Genomic DNA, 17,817 nt, shown 5'->3' with positions numbered 1-17,817 from the left:
GGGAAGGCAAGAGGAGGATGAAGGAAAGAGTCAAGACTTGCAGATGCAAGCTGGACTGAAGAACTCTGAGGGGAGACTGCTGGGTGAGGAAAGTGGCCAGTAGAAGCATGTGACTACAAGAACCAGGCAGAGGAAAAGGCCAGCTAGTGAAGGAGAAATAGTCTTCAGGAACAGGTTTGCTGAGTTGGAAAATGAAGAAGAGGCACGGCAGGCAGTAAGTTGAGGTGGGAGGGCAAGGAATAAGAGAAGAGTGGCTAGTCCTACAGGAAGAGGGGAAGAGTTAATGGAGATACCCAGAGTTCAGAGCCCCAGGAGGATACAGGATGACTCGCAGAAGATTGCCAGGCGGAATAAAAGACGAGAGGACTTGCAGCCAGAAAAAAATGGGAGGACTGCCAGAGAATCACATCATCACCAGGAAAAGGCAGGTCTACGTGATTGGTAACCCCCTACTAAGAAGAACAGACAGGCCTATCACCAGAGCTGATTTGGAGTACAGAATGATGTGCTGTCTGCTGGGAGCTAAGATACGGGATGTAGGCCTGAGGCTGAAGAGGATCCAGATGAGAGCAGGAAGGAATTCACTGATTGTCCTTCATGTGGGAACAAATGATACAGCTAGATTCTCGCTGTAACCTATCAAGGGAGATTATGCCAGGCTGGGGAAGATGCTTAAAGAAATGGAGGCTCAGGTGATCTTCAGGGGGATTCTACCTATCCCTGGAGGAGGAGAATGAAGGCAAGACAAGCTTATGATGATCAAGAGATGGCTCGGGCAGTGATTATATGGAAGGGTTTGGGGATGTTTGACCACTGAATGGCATTCATGGACAGAGGACTGTTCTCGTGGGATGGACTCCACCAGAGTAGGAAGGGAAGAGACTTTGGGATGGAGGTTGGCACAACTCACTAAAGAGCGTTAAACTAGAATTCAGGGGAGACGGTTAGGAGATGCTCATGTAATCTCCATGCCCGATTCTAGCATTGAGTGGGAGAAAAATCAAGTAAGAAAAGTTACAGCAATGGACAAAGGAACAGCAGTGGGTAGGAGAATGGATATTAAGGGGAAAGACAAGCAAGGTAGGCTATTTCCAGCAGTTAACAAGAACATCTGAGGAACGGTGGGGGTGGGGGGGAGAAATAACATGGGGAAATAGTTTTACTTTGTGTAATGACGCATCCATTCCCAGTCTCTATTCAAGCCTAAGTTAATTGTATCCATTTTGCAAATTAATTCCAATTCAGCAGTCTCTCGTTGGAGTCTGTTTTTGAAGTTTTTTTGTTGAAGGATAGCCACCCTCAGGTCTGTAATCGAGTGACCGGAGAGATTGAAGTGTTCTCCGACTGGTTTTGAATGTTGTAATTCTTGACGTCTGATTTGTGTCCATTTATTCTTTTACGTAGAGACTGTCCAGTTTGACCAATGTACATGGCAGAGGGGCATTGCTGGCACATGATGGCATATATCACATTGGTAGATGTGCAGGTGAACGAGCCTCTGATAGTGTGGCTGATGTGATTAGGCCCTATGATGGTGTCCCCTGAATAGATATGTGGACAGAGTTGGCAATGGGCTTTGTTGCAAGGATAGGTTCCTGGGTTAGTGATTCTGTTGTGTGGTGTGTGGTTGCTGGTGAGTATTTGCTTCAGATTGGGGGGCAAACTTTCAAAAAAGCAAACTTTAAAAAATTAAGGGAATTAGGGAGGTGAACTGGACTGAAGAACTCAAGAATCTGAATGTGGATGATGTTTGGAATTAGTTTTTGCAACTTTGACTTAAACTTATCTGAAGCCTGTGTCCCAAGCAAGGGAAAAAAAAACTCATAGAGAAGGACTGCAGACCAAGCTAGATGAACAAGCATCTCAAACAAGTGATTAAGAGAAAGCAGAAACCCTATAAGGAATGGAAGATAGGATGGATCAGCAAGGAAAGCTACTTCTTGGAGATCAGAAAGCGTAGGGATAAAGTTGAGAACTGTCAAAAGCCAGGCAGAGTTGGACCTTGCAAAGAAAAATTAAAACCAATAGTTAAAAGGTCTATAGCCATGTAAATAAAAAGAAAACAAAGAAAGAAGTGGGACTGGTAAACACTGAGGGATGGGGTGGAGATTAAAGATAACCTATGCATAGCCCAACACCTAAGCACATACTTTGCCTTAGTTTTTAGATAAGGCTGATGAAGAGTTTATGGGTAGTGCAGGGTGGCTAAAGGGAATGAGGATATGGAGTAGAAATTACCACATCCAAGGTGGAAGTCAAACTCAGTAATGGGACTAAATTGGGGGTGAGGGGAGGGGCTGGATATCTCCATCCAAGAATATTAAAGGAACTGGCACATGAAATTGCAAGCCCAATATCAAGGATTTTTAATGAATCTGTAAACTTGGGGTTCATACCCTATGACTGGAGAATTGCTACTATAGTTCCTGTTTTTAAGGAGGTGGGGGGGAGAGTGATCAGGGAAACGACAGGCCTATTAGTTTAACCTCAATTGTATGTGAGGTCTTGGAACAAATTTTGAAAGAGAAAGTAGTTAAGGACATATAGAGGTAAACAGTAATTGGGATAAAATATAACATGGTTTTACAAAAGGTAGATTGTGCCAGACCAACCTGATCTCCTTTGAGATAACTGATTTTTTTAGACAAAGGAAATGCAGCAGATGTAACCTACCTCAATTTCAGTAAGACTTTTGATACAGTTCCACATGGGAAATTATTAGTTAAATTGGAGAAGATGGGGATTAATATGAGAATTGAAAGGTGGATAAGGAACTGGTTAAAGGGAGACTGCACCGGGTCATACTGGAAGGTGAACTATCAGGCTGGAGAGAGGTACTAGTGGAGTTCCTCAGGGACTGGTTGTGGACCAATCTTATATAACATTTTATTAATGACCTTGGGCACAAAAAAGTGGGAATGTGATGATAAAATTTGTGGATGACACAAAGTTGGGAGGTATTGCAAATATGGAGGAGACCAGAATATCATACAAGAAGATCTGGACAACCCTGATAATGAGTAATAAAATGGGATGAAATTGAATAGTGCAAAGTGAAAGGACATGCATTTAGGGATTAACAACAAGAATTTTTGATATAAACTGGGGATTTATCAGTTGGAAGTGACAGAGGAGGAGAAAGACCTGGGAGTATTGTTTGATCACAGGAGGTGATGAGCTGCCAATGTGAAGCAACTGTGAAAAAGGCTAATGTAGTCCTCAGATACATCAGACAAGGTATTTCTAGTAGAGACACGGAAGTGTTAGTACTGTTATACAAGGCATCTGGAGTACTGTGTTCAGTTCTGGTCTTTCATGTTGAAAGATGAATTCAAACTTGAACCAGTGCAGAGAAGGGCTACTAGGATGATAGAAGGAATGGAAAACCTACCTTATGAGAGGAAACTCAAAGAGCATGGTTGTTTAGCCTAACCAAAAGAAGGCTAAGGGGAGATATGATTGCTCTCTATAACTATATCAGAAGGGTAAATACCAGGGAGGGAGAGGAATTACTTAAGTTAAGCAGCAATATGGACACAAGAACAGATGGATATAAACTGGCCATCAACAAGTTTAGGCTTGAAATTAGATAAAGGTTTCAAACCTAACTGGCTTCAAGACTGAGCTTGGTAAGTTTACTCCTGGGGGAATTCTGTGCCAAAAAATTAAAAATTCTGCACACAATATTTTAAAATTCTGCAAATTTTGTCAAAATAACACTATATAATCACACCAGTTTCAATTATTTTGGTAATTTATTTCAAAATACCTGTCAGCAAGTATGTCTGTAACAATGCAGACATATACAAAAATGCCCCCAGGAGTAGAGAGTTAAAGAAACCCCTATGACAACCCAGTTCCTACTTCTCTGCGCCCTTCCTTCCCAAGAGCCCAGCCAGGGGGTCAGGCACTCACATTCCCTTTCCCTCAGAGCCCAGCCATGTCCCTCCCACCCCAGACACATCTCCCACCCAGCGCCCAGTTGTGCGCCTCCTCCCCAGCCCAGACACTCTCACCCTCTTGCCCCCCAGAGGCCAGCTGCAAGGCCCTACCCTGCCCAGATACTTACAGACTCTAACCTCGTAGAGCCCAGGAATCCAGAAGGAGAAACAGCCTGATGCTGGGTGTCGGGCTTGCACAGGTGCACACCGCTGCCTCCTTCCTTTAGGGCAGGAGTGACCAACCTGTGGCTCCGGAGCCATATGCAGCTCTTCAGAAGTTAATATGTGGCTCCTTGTATAGGCACTGATTTCGGGTCTGGAGCTACAGGAGCCAACTTTCTAATGTGCTGGGAAATGCTCACTGCTCAATCCCTGACTCTGCCACAGGCCCTGCCCCCACTCCACCCCTTCCCAGTTCCTCACCTGGGCCTGCTGTGCCCTTGCTCCTCCCCCACATCCCCAGAGCCTCCTGCATGCCACGAAACAGCTGATCAGCCGGGCTGACGGTGTTTGGGGGCTGATGGGGGGCTGACATTGCTGTGGCTCTTTGGCAATGTACATTGTTAAATTCTGGCTCCTTCTCAGGCTCAGGTGGGCCCCCCCACCTTTAGGGCATGCTAGGAACTGCAACTGCTGGGAATCCTCCAGTTCCCTCCTCCTCCCCCAGGCATTGTCTTTTATTTGTGAGCTGCGATCTGCTGGGTCCAGCAGCCCCTATTGGCAGCCAACATCTCTGTAACCTATTTCTGCACACACAACATTAACTTCTGCATTGCGAAGGGGTGCAGAATTCTTCCAGGAGTATAAGTTTATGGAGGGGATGGTATGATAAGACTGGCTACAATGGCATGTAGCCAATCTGCTACTGCTAGTAGCTGATATCCCCAACTGCTGGTGATGGGATGCTAGAAGCAGAGGGCTCTGAGTTACTACAGAGAATTTTTTCCTAGATGTCTGGCTGGTGGGTCTTGTCCTCATGCTCAAGGTCTAACTGATCACCATATTTGGGGTCATGAAGGAATTTCCCCCGTGTCAGATTGGCTGAGATCTTGGGGGGGGGTTCACTTTTTTCTGTAGCATGGGTCATTTGCAGGTTTAAACTAGAGTAGATGGTGGATTGTCTGTATCTTAAAGTCTTTAACTCATGATTTGAGGACTTCATAACTCAACAAGAGGTTTGGGGTCTATTACAGGAGGGGGTGGGTGAGGTTCTGTGGCCTGCAATGTGCAGGAGTTCAGAGTAGATGATTATGATGGTCCCTTCTGGCCCTAAAGTTTATGAAATTTTAATTTTTACAGAATCTAATTGCACTACCTTCCATCAGCTCAAATAAAGAGAAGGAGATTGTTTGTTTCAGTTGTTTAATAAAATTAACACATACTATAGCTTGAATCCAGTACTACTGGGGACTCCAGGGCTCAGATCAGGTTTCACTTCTTGGTTGCTAGATAGAAGCATTCTGCATGTTGTTTGGTGGTCCATGTAAAATGAGTCAGTGGTCTCAGTCTTGTTATTAGTGGAAAGGTGGCCATATCACAAACACACCAACCATAATTGCCAAATATTTCCTGTCTTTCTTTAAATCATAATAGGAAGCAAATTTGTATCTCTGAAGTCAATGGATCCAATGCTGCCTCTACTGAGCCCCTAATCCTGCTTCTATCAGAGTCAAAGACTAAAAACCCATTAACTGCAGGGATGCAGGATCAGGCCCTAAAGGCCCAACCTTGCAGATAATGAGAACCCTGAGTTCAATGGGTATTAAAGGTGCTCTACACCTTTCAGGGCTGCACTCTTATTCTGCTCTCATTGAAGTCAATGTGATTTGCATCCTTATAAGGACCTGATCCAGCTCCCATTGAAGCCCATGGGAGCTGGATTGGGCCCTCAGTGATATTACATTGGACTTAATGGATGTGTATGCAGCTTACAAGAAGTTGTTTCCTGGCAATGTAAAATTCAGACATTTTTTCAGGTGTTTTTGCACAGCATGAAGCTAGCAATTTGAACTGTATTCATCTTCTGCATAATGAGACCAGTCACTAGTCTTATAAGTGGCAGATGGGAAGAACTGCCACATTGAGAAATATTGGACCTGTTTATAGGATTTCTTTTAAGCACACTGTCCAGCTCCTATTAACCAAAGTGAGAGTTATGTGTCTAACATTATGTGCTGCATGCTTACAGTTATTTATTCCATGATGTGCAGGAAGGAAGGAGACGGGTGCAATCTCCGTTCTTGTTAACAGGAATTGTGCACCTCATTCTTTGTGCATTGTACTGAAAATGAACCAATAAGCCGTGTTCTGAATCAGCAAAAAGATTACCCTATTCAGCTGAAATGAGAACATGCCAGCTATAACTTGGGAGGAAAAAAAATAACTGCAAATGATTTTATTAAAAGACAGACTTTGTTTTGGGGTTTTTTCCCAAAATGTTGCTCAGACTGAAAATTCTGAATCATTTTTCTTTCTCTCTTCCACTCAGTTGCTAACCTTTATGTTGCATGCAATTCAGCTGTAACCAACACTTTTTGTTTCAATGGCAGTTTTTCATCTCTTTACTAGTTTATGGCTAAAACAATCCTTGTAACAGTAATTTTATAGTTACTTACTTTCCAGTATAATTATTTTGTGCTCTCTCTCTCTCAAGTTTCCCTAGGGGAAGGGCTTCCCTTCCTGCTGTGTCACCTTGATAGAGCCAGCCTCAGAATTCCTGTGCTTAGTGTAAACATCTTTACTGCAGGTGCAAAATCAGGTGACAGCTCCTTCATGAGGCACCCTTTCAAGCTGTAGTGACTCCTTATTTCTAGCTTTATGTTGGTTGCGTCACTGTTGAAACTTTACCAGCTGGTTACTCAATTGGTAAGTGGAAAGTAACATATATTGGCTTATACACCCTTAATGGTGAAGATACTTTATATTTATGTGGTAGGTTCTGTCTGAAGATTCCAAAGCACTTTGCAAACTCTGGGGAGAATGAGACTGAGCCTTTCTTTTACTCCACAGCATGTCCTGACCTCTCTAGTTTCTTCTTTTCAGTGTTGGTCATGAGCCCTTCTCTCTTGCTTGGAAGGTTTATGTGGGCTATGAATCTTCATAAAATGCTTATTTGTCTTTAAGTACTGTGAAGAATGCACCCAGGAACAATATATGGTGAGTGCATGCCTTTTCTCCTTCTATGGGCAGAATGCATGGATTTTGGAAGTACTGTAAGATATGAAGAATAGTATGACTTACATTGGTATTTATATGAACTATTTTGGCAATATTTAAGTCCCTTCCTATGGATGAGCATACAAAACTAAAACATGTTAAAACCACATATCGCACAGGGAAGAGGTTAGAAAACCACCATATGAAAACAAAGATGGGCTACCCTAGGGGAGATGCTTCCTGTGGCTTCCTCCAACTTTTTTAACATTGTGCTTAAAACTCAATAACTGTGCTTGGCATCAAGTATCTGTGGCAGTATAAGAATCTGAATAGACATTTGTTGAGGTCTTCACTTAAAGCCTTGACCTAAGTGGCAGTTTTACCTTAATAAAGGTTGTCTAAAGACTTCAGGATAATAATGATGATGATTAACAATTAAGAACAATAATCAATACCACCAGAAGCATCCATAACTGTCCAGCTCTGAGAGAACCACCCAGGCAGAGTGTGAGATTAGCAATGTATGAAGTTACACTCTGTCCACGCTCTATTTACGGCTTGTAAAGAGAGCTCCAAATGAGAATGTAATCCATGGCTAATTGAAGAGTCACATCAGTGAGATCTGCCAAGCAAAGCAGACATTCCAAGTGTCATGTTTTCTGAAGGAATGTAAGTCCCTTCCACTGTCTACTTGATAGCAAGGAAGGTGTTAGAATCATCAAATGGTTTAAAAATCTGCTTCTTCCGAACCCACATTATGCTGAGGTTTGCAGGGAATAGGACAGGTGGCAATAGTTCCACATCTTTCAGACTCTTCTTTGTCTCATCAACACTTTTCCTTGACTTAATGAGGGACAAGCTGCTACAATCCCAAGTCATTTGCATTAGCTATTTTGAGACTCTTGTTCCTGATAGAGCTAAGTCTCACAGACTTTGTGTGAGACTCAGGAAAACAGGACACTATGCTTTCTCAGTAGCTTTTGGGGCTCCCACAAGGGAGGAGTAGAATGACCATGAATTTTGGCATCTTCAGGACAGAACAAGAGTCTTGTCTCTGCTGGAGCATTCCCACAAAATGACATTAATGAAACAAAAAGTAAACCTTTCCTGCCCATCTGGGGTAAGAGGCCAAAGAGCCAAAGTGCAGCTGTGATTAAACTATGTGGTAAATCTATATAATTCTGTAGGGTGTTAGATATCAAAGAGATGCATTTTCTATTCATGCTTAAGTAGACTAGACTAAGTTCAATTATTATTCAGTATAAGAATAGATTTTCCTTGGTACTTTGGGGTCTATAGCGTAAGTCAGACTAAGTCTACTCAGTAAGACTGAACAGTTTTTTAATTATGTTGGAGAACTACTGAGTTGTGTAACTGGATCCCTTAACACAATAATGTAGATGGGACTATTTTCTTTCAGCTCCTCTGTTCTTGGCTTCCAGATAACCTTCAGTCTAGGAAAGTCTATAGTGCAAAGAGAATGTATTTACTGCAGTACCTAGAAGTTGATATGTCAGCATATTTACACTTTCCATTTTGTAATATGAAAATAGAAAATGTTCAGGAGATTGTTCAGCTGTATAGGAGACTCAGGACCCTCTTGGCTGAGGTGACCCTATAATGGTCATTTATTACCAATTACCAAATGGCTAATGCAAATTAAGTATTTTTTATTTTAAAGTTTGAGTTCTGCAGAGGTGTCCCAGTCTCTGTTATATTTGCTTGTATATAAGCATGTGAAAGTGATTTTTTTTTGTGTGGTTTGCTGTCCATTTTTGTTTTTTCTTTGTATTCTCAGTGTGCAAAATGTAGGGTCAGAAGCTTGGTTTTATTTTGTTTTTTGTTTTTAATAAGCGAAGGGCCGAACTTTCACTATCCTCCAGGTTTTCACACAGCTTTTGCAGGCTTAATAAGTTAGGCATGCAAAAGTGGAGGCACAAAATGTGGAGGCTTAAGCTGAAAATGTGTCCTGTATTGCTCAGAATTCTGTCTCTCATGTCAAAGTCTGTATCTAAATTCAACACCCAGCCAAGGTCCCGTAGTATGGTGGGAAATTAATAATTCAACCCAGATCATGAAAGAAGGTGGAGTGGACAAACTTCATTTAAGTATGCCATTTGGAAACAAATTAAATTAATTTCCCCAGGGTGAAAACAGTCAGTAACCACCTTCCCATTACCCAGAGATGGGTGTGGGCACGGAGGAAAAGTACTGAGTCAACAGAATCCCAGCTAGATTTCATGATGTTCTGTTTTAATTGTGTGCAGAGAATGAAGTTGCTATTTTCCCAGGAAGAGGCAGGTCTTCTAATGAGCACAGATAATACTAAGGAAAGCCTTTTCCTCAGTAGAGGAATGTGTGCTAGTGCTGGGTGTGACGAAGATGTATGTGTTCAAAGTTTAGAGCAGGGACGGCATTTAGCTTGGAATTGCAATTAAACCTTTAAGTGACCTCCTAAGACACCAGAAAAAGTCAGTTGCCTTATAAATTGGTCTTTAACTACTGCTTGAACAAAATTGCCCTAGAAACATGGAGACACTTTAAAGTGAAACGGGATTGTTGCCTATTTTTTAGTTCTGGATTCATGGTGTATTATTATGTCCTCCTATTTATTCTAACCTGCATGTGATACTCAGTTATATGTGGTCACTGGTGACTGGCGAATGTGACAAACCACAAAATCTTAGCCATCCATTGTAAATAAAACTGAAAATAGAGCAGACATTTTGTCCTGGATACTGGATAAAGTTGGTACCCTTTATGGCTAGTCTTTGAGTGAACCTTAAAAAAAAAAAGAGAGATGATCTCTTACCTGGCCTCTAACTAGGAGAACCAGATAATACAGGCACCTATAAAATATCTTAGGACTCCTCCTGGCTGCTGAATCCTTTTTTTTAAAAGGCACTTTCAGGTGTATTGGGCCATTTCTACATAAGGCTGCATTTCAGCCAGGAGGTTCTGGTGGGATCATACATTAAGAAAGGGATAAAATACTATGTGGACAAACGAGCCAACCAGAACCTTCTCCTGTAACAAGAGAGGTGCCCAAACAAGTGCCTTGAGAATCCAGACATCCCCTCACTTTGGGAAAGGAGAACTCAGGATGCAAAGTTGGGTCTGGATGTAAATTTCACAGTGAAACCCCTGTCTCCAGACTGAGCTGAACTGAACCAAAATTCTGAAAGTGAAGGCATGCTGTTGGCACAGTGTGGAGAAGCTTGTATTGCTACCATGCAAGCTATACTAATTCTGTAGAGAAACAACTGACTTCACTCTCGGGGATTGTCAAAATGGCACCTATCCCCAGTGTTGAATGTGCTTTAAACAAAGAGTGCTATACACCAGGACCATTTGGGAAAATATGCATGAGAGGTATTTCATCAATGCCTGTGGCTTGTGATCTAACATCTAAGCATGTTAAAACTTACATACTGATTACATCTTTGATTAATTATCCAGTATCAAAAACATATATATTTATGGCTTGCAGAATCAGATACATTCTTCAGATGTGGCTTCATTTCAGTTAAGTAGAGATGAATGGAAATCAAAACCTCTGATCTTTAGCCTGTCTAAAACTTGATGACATAAGGCTCTAGAAAATTACACATCAGAGAACAAGTGACCATTCAGAACCTTGATACAGTGGCAGAAAAATTTAAGAAAAAAACTCCAAGAAGTATAAATACATCATTAGATCTCTACTGGTGTATATAAATAGCAGTCTTCCAAGAAACTTGCTTTTAAAAACACACTAAACACATTTAAATACATTGATTTTATGTTCTAGCTAACTGATGATTTTCAACACATGAATATCCTCCTTGCTTCATAGAACTGGCAGAGAATGTCACCATGGGCAAACGAGATTCTGGCCACCAATAAGTCTGTTTCCATTGCTCTAGCAGTGTAAAGCAGACAAAGCTGGCTTCCTGTAGTGAAATCTTCAGGGTATCATAGGGCTAGCATTACCAGCTCTGTGCCAGTCTCCTCACAGCCCTGAGGAAGAAGTAAAGAATAGAGAGCTGCAAATTCTGGCTGATCCTGCCTACTGTAATGCCTTATGGAGGTGATAGAGCAGCTCCACACAGTATATATAGACAGCACCCCTGAAATACAGCCAACTCTGGTAGAGGACAGCACCAGCAGCCAACAGATGCACAATGCACTGCACAACAAAAGGGGAAATGCTCTATTTACATCACAGGATCCTTTTCATCAGCACAGAGCTGACAGGACCTTGGTTTTTAAGGTCTCCTCAGAAAGATCCCACACACAATAAGCAACATGGAGCGCAGTTTATCTACTCAGGTGGGATGATGGTCTGTGGCAGTGATTCTGGGATTTAAGACTGTGGATGGCTCTATAGAAGCAAGATATATTTGTCCATTAAGCCATTCCCCACCCACTTTAGTTCATAACATTAAGAAAAAGAGAATTTGTTCACAAAGCTTCTTCAGTTATAATATAATACTATATATTGAGATAATAGGCCCAAATCAAAGCCCTGCATCCAGATGCAGTTGAGATCCTTTCTCTGTTGGTTTGAATCGAAACATCCTGACCTTTAGGAAAGTTAGGAGCTGGATTTTCAGACACCCCTCTTTGGTAGTGTTCAGACCCATCTGTATTTAGAGGTACAGTCAAATCCATAAGTTTACTGATCGCATTTTATGAAACATTGTTCTTTTGCCAGAACAAGATAGGTTGCAGGGTGCTATTTCCCCAAGCAACTTATTTAGTTTGCTTCCAAGACTTGCATTTTTGTGCTTCCTCAAATATTTACAGTGCATATTTTCTTATGTATAACTTCCATGTTGAATGTATTGGAGTGTGGTTCCAATGTGATACACAGCTTAAGCCGTAAGTCTAGCTCAGAGATACTTCCAGAGCTGTTGGCACAAAGTGAAGATTTCCACTCTGCTCCCTGTTGCAATAGGTTGCTGTTAATTTTTATTTGCTTTTATTGCCTCTCAAACAATTCCTCGTGGTATTTGTTTAAATTTTACATATAATTTACACGGATTTAATATGACCTTATAGTAATCTTTGGAAAGCCAGGGGATCTGATATTTTGACCAAGACATCCTGTTCGATGTATTATCTTTGCAGTAATGTAGGTGCAGGTTTAGCCATGTGAACTAGGGAGTTGGGCTGTCATATTACACACCTTCACCACTCACATGAAATTATGCTGAGCCTAACAACTTCTGTTTCAACAAATATGCATCTCAGCAATACCATACGACAGTGGACAAATTTTATTTTTTAAAACAGAATTGGCATGAGCCATGTTGAACTCCACATTAGCTCCACCTCGGGCCTTCCATTCTGTTTATGACATTTGATACTGCAAATACTTTTTTCTACTGTCCTAAATATCATTTTACACAGTGGGCCAGATAATTCTTATTAAAAATCTGAATATACTTTCCTAGTGGAAATACATTTTTCATGCTTTTTCTGTCTGCATTCCAGCTACCATGAAAGTTGTAGGGCACCAAATAGAGCTGTTCAAAACTGTGATACAGTGTCACACATACAAAGTCACTTGGGAGCTACATCATCTGAGCATGAACATCAGGGTCCAGCAGAGGAAGTTTCAAGAATAGCATTATTGTCTCATATTTTGGGTTCAGCAAATTCAAAATGATTCACTCCCTAGGTGTTTTGGCATGGCTGAAGTGGTTATAAAAATGCAGGAAACTTGAAATTTTCAGCACAGGGAACTTTATATTTTGTATTTTACAATAGCCTCAGTAAGAGTGATGGTTCTCAACTGAAGAACTTTACTGTAGAGGGAAGTCGTGTTTCCTTACAGAACATTTCTGCTGCAATTGTTCTTTCTGGACCTTCAGAACAGCAACAAGAATGAAAAGCTATAGTGACCAAAACCATGTCATTTGAAAAAGTCAGTAAAAAGTAAACTTTAAAAAGAAAAAGGGTTGTTTCTAAGAACAGATTAAAGTAACAAGTATCAGGCATGTAGCTTTACTGTTAGAAATAACATTTTTGCAGTGGAAAGCAATAAGAAACTCCAGCAAACATTGCCCTTTCTGCCCTCCCCTGTTCTGCATCCAGCAGTGAATTGCAGCTTCAGGAATATATATTGCAACTCCCTCCAGAACTAATGCTTCTTCCTAGAGTGTATTTTGGGAAAAAAAAGATGAACAATGAGAGTGATTATAGTAAACGCACCTACCTAGGTAATGTTGCAAGTATAATTTCCAGAGAAAAACTTTGTTATGATAGAGCTAAATTTATAATTACAGATTAATCAGAGATAAAAGGCAGATTAGGAAAAGACCTATATTATCATAGAATGTTGTAGTTACTTTAGAAAAATGTTTGAAAGCAAAAAATTCTAAGATAAAGATAAAGGGCCTGAACCTTAGCTGCTATAAATCATTGTAGCTCATTTGAGGTCAATGTATCTATATCAATTTACATCCACTAAGGATCTGGGCCTGTCTTAAAAATACTACTACTAAATAATAAAAAAATCAATTGCAGAGTGCCCACATCACATCACAAAAATGCCTTAAGTGGCACCACAGGTGATGGCAAAGACTGGATGGATTGTGGAAACTGAGTGACCCTCTCACCTCGAATGTGGTACCTTCAGAACAGAATTGAGGCAGAAATATAGGGGAGCCTGCCATTAGAGATAACAGCACTTAGATACTGCAATGATGGACACTATATTAGCACCGTGTCCAGTACGTAGTACTTCAGCCAAACTACATCCCCTGGTGTTCTGCCAAGTGGCTAGTGATTTTACTTTTTAATATGTAGGAGCAGCCTTGGGAATGTGCAATGATCCATCTTAAATTGAATGGATGGAGTGCTTGGCTCAAGATGTAACATGCATTCTGGGACCTGTAATCTGCATTAGAGATGAGTGGCCGCTGTGTATTAGATTTTATGCAGATTAGGTATTGCCTTAGGCTCCTGGCTAGTTGACAGTATGGCCCTCAATTGGGCAAAGTTTGGGCTGCTGATGTGGTATCTGTCAAATGCGTTAAATACAGTAGGTTCTTGGAACAATGTAATCAGTTCATATAGTCTAGTGCTAACATTCCCTGTTGCACTCTTCCATATCAACTTCAAATTTCCTTGGTTAACCTTATGCAACTCCTGAGCAGAAGGCTGAGTCATTGCATAGGCCATTAGCTTTATCTGTAATAAAAAAGTTTACAGTCTCAAAAAGCCGCAGGCTCATATGGTTTCACATCTGATTTGTTTCAAGTCATTTAGGTAACAAGTTGAAACACTCTCCCTTTGACATATGTTTGGGCATGGGGATGTGTGTGGATTTCCTTACTAAAGGCATCTTCCGCCAGCCTTTGAAGACAGTGACACTGTCTTTGATCTATAAGCAAAGAAGGGGCTTAGTCTCATGACAGTAATAAACTGTATTTCCTTCACAAATACCTTGACTGTAGGATGTTATTTATAGTTTGTCTAGGAGACTGGGGGCAGAGCCTTGCCATACATTGCTAATCCTAAATCAGGCAGAATTGATTATAATTTACAGTACAGTATGTGTACTCTCATTCATACATTTTGCTCCTGCTTAAAGTAAGGAAGCCTTTTCGTCTTACTAGATAGAAGAACTTTTAAGTCTTAAATCCATTTGCTTTAAAGGGGAGCTTTGTGAGATGAGTCATAACAGGGATTCAAGGATTTAATACAAATGGATCTTTCGCAGGGACTGGGAACTTTTGGGGAAGAGAGGACACTTTCTAGAGATCTCTTCTGGCCAGTGCTTGGAACAACTTTGGAAGACTCCTTAGAAAGGAGAAACCTTCAGGCCTCTAGAACCAGGTGCAGTCTTGGAAGGTAAAAGGGAGTTAAAGTGACATGTTGGATGTTCAGATGAGCCCCCAAAATGATACATGATGTTGGGCTATCACTTTGCTTGGCAGAGGAAGACAATTATGTCATTGAGCCAATTATGAAGCCTCTTACAGAAAGGATAAAGTGACATCCAGGTATTGATAGGAATGGTTTCAACCACAATGCCTTCCACATGCAATATATAGATGATCTGAGAATATTATGCCACCCCGAGCCCCCTTTACCCTAAGGGCTGGTTTAGATGAACAGTTAGTGCATGGCAAGCTGGGGTGTAAATCTACATCACACTTACTGTCTGGGTGGACCCTGCTGCCATGTACTAAAAGTTCCCTACTGTGATTTTATCTATTTCTATTTTGAAGTGGGTGGATCAAAGTGCACTAGGAAACTTTTAGTGTGTAGCAGCACACTCCACACAGACAGTGGGTGGCAGGCTAGTGAGGCGGATTTACAACCCAGCTTGCGTGCACTAACTTTCATCTAGACAAGCCCTAAGTCTATCCTGAAATCTATAGACATTTGCGTAATTAATGTGAAACATAAAGTTAATGTTTGTTCCAAATCAGAGTCTCTATGTCTGAGCTTTCTTATTTTAAAGGAGACAATAGTCATTAGTTACTTTCCATTTGTTGTTACTGTTATTTGGCTTAAATTCCACATTAATACAGGAATCTTTAGGGCGTGTCTATATTTACTGGTAGATCGGCACTACTGCAATTGATGTGGGTGTATGCCTATGCTCACTGCCCGCCCCTTCCCTCTGCCTCTCTGCAACCTTTTGTTAGCTGGCCAGAGTATAAGGATCCTGCCCTTTGAGATGAGAATGCATTGCTTGCACAATTCAATCCTGTGCCTACTTAGAAAGGATTGGGTTGACAGAGTCTAGGGAGGGGCAGGATGACCTGCACATGCTCACATCATATGTAGAGTTGCTATTGGTTGCACTGGCTTAGTTACTGTTGGGTGGCTGTACTGTTTGACAGCCTTCAGTGTGGTGATGCAGAGCATTTTCTGAGATTCAAGAGGAAAAATTTTTAAAAAGTAGACCAAAGTTGGCTTTGTTTTGGCTTTGTTTCTCATCCGGATGAACTTACGTTGCTAGCCATACAAGGAGAATTACAAATTGTATAGGTGAGTGTAAAATCCTGTTGTTACTATTGCTATTTTATTTATTTTAATGTCTCTATTGTGGTAGCACCTACAGGTTTGTTATACACTTTGAAATTTGCATTTGGTAGCTCTCTGGGGTAGCGACTATATTTTGGTTCTGTGTTTGTACAGCACCTAGCTCTCCTGGTCCATGATCAGAGTGCCTAGAAACTATGTTAATATAGATAATAATAATAAAATAACAATCAGTGATATTCACTATTTTAAATCTTTATTTTTTTATACTTCTTACATTTTTAACTGTACCACCTCCTGTGCATGTTCCTAAATTGATTAACCACAAGGTAATTTTGCTATAACCCTCATCTTTCCTCACTCCTTCCTCCTCCTACTGTTAGTCACACTCATTTCATCCCATATAAAATTTAGGTTTGAGGTAGGGACAATGTCTTTCTGTGACTTCTGAGAAATGTTTAACACACTTTTCAATGCTGTAAAGTAATAATGATCATTAATTGTACTTTAAATATGCAAAGGCTGTTGTGGGGGATGTTTTTCTGGGAAATAATCTTTGCAGGTATTTCATGATGATTTTATTGGAGACTGACTGAAATAAAAGCTAGTTCCAAGCACCTACTTACTTTGGGGGTGGGAAGGAGGTTGACATTTGGATCCAAATGTTGTAGCTGGAACTTACCTCCTAAGAAGCCAAAAGAAATCAGCCTATTTGACTTTGGGAGCAGATCTTGGCCTGAAAATTTGGTCAGCAGTGTTATTGGGAACATGTGGTAAGAGACTTCACCTTGAACCAAGTCTAGTTTGTTAAGTTTTAGTTACTAGAAAGCATTTTATCTTTATTTCTCTTTTAACCATTTCTGACTTTAATGCCTTATATTTGTACTCGCTTAAAATCTCTCTCCTTGTAATTAAACAAACTTGTTTTATTCTTTAATCAAAATTAATCCAGTGATGTGAAATGTATAGGTAACTCCATTTAGGGTAGCAGACTGTTGTATATTGATCCCTATAAGGGGCAACAGACTTATTATATCTGGACTGTCCAGAACACATGTTTTGGGGGAAAATCTGGGACTGGGAGTGCGTTAGGGTCACCCTGCAAGTGGTAATCAAGGCTGGTGGAAGCCAGAGTGTGTGTGACTGGTGTGTGGTTAGCAGGCTGAAGCCGTACACTCAGGGTGTTACCTGCAGGCTGGAAGGCTGTTTGTGAGTGGCCCACGAGGGAGCTACAGCAGCAAAGCTATCGTGAAGTACTAGAGTTTGTAGTGCAGGGGTGACATATAGCCCCTCACTGGTCTGGATTGCACCCTGAAATGTCATATTGAGTGAGAACCATCCACCTCATTTTATTTGCAAAGTGAAAAAAATGTGATTTTCAGTTTAAGGAAAGCAGAAAGAACAAATGTAAAATCTCCATCATATACAAAGCAGAGTGTGTCTCTCTCACACTAGAAGACCCTCCATCTAAAATTACCTCTGAGCACACTGCCCTTCCTAGGAGCCTGGCACAGAGACAGCTGGTTTAAAGGAGGTAGTACACATAAACTACAAGTATAACATTGTTTCACGGTTACATAGCCACGTGCATCACACCCCAAACTTTAGGTAAGATCAGCTATAAATCCAATGTTGTCTTTGGCCCTATCTTGAACTCTGAGCAACAGTTCTCTGTGTCATAACCTGGGCAGGGAGCTATTGAATGTAATGGGAATAATCTGTTTTCTGCCATTGA

General features: G+C 41.0%; 1 long non-coding RNA gene across 1 annotated transcript; it reads right to left on the bottom strand.

Annotated features, from left to right (window-relative positions):
- Nucleotides 1-10,544: 10,544 nt before the first annotated feature.
- On the bottom strand, nucleotides 10,545-17,387 carry LOC122455515. Its single transcript, XR_006273741.1, has 2 exons — nucleotides 11,298-17,387; nucleotides 10,545-11,096 (listed from the first exon to the last, which is right to left on the bottom strand). It is a non-coding gene; the product is annotated as an uncharacterized LOC122455515 (long non-coding RNA).
- Nucleotides 17,388-17,817: the final 430 nt, after the last annotated feature.

Source organism: Dermochelys coriacea, chromosome 8 (genome assembly GCF_009764565.3).
Source record: "Dermochelys coriacea isolate rDerCor1 chromosome 8, rDerCor1.pri.v4, whole genome shotgun sequence".
Taxonomy (NCBI): Eukaryota; Metazoa; Chordata; order Testudines; family Dermochelyidae; genus Dermochelys; species Dermochelys coriacea.
Note: the sequence above shows the minus strand (reverse complement) of the source record. Positions and strands in the feature narration are given on the sequence as shown.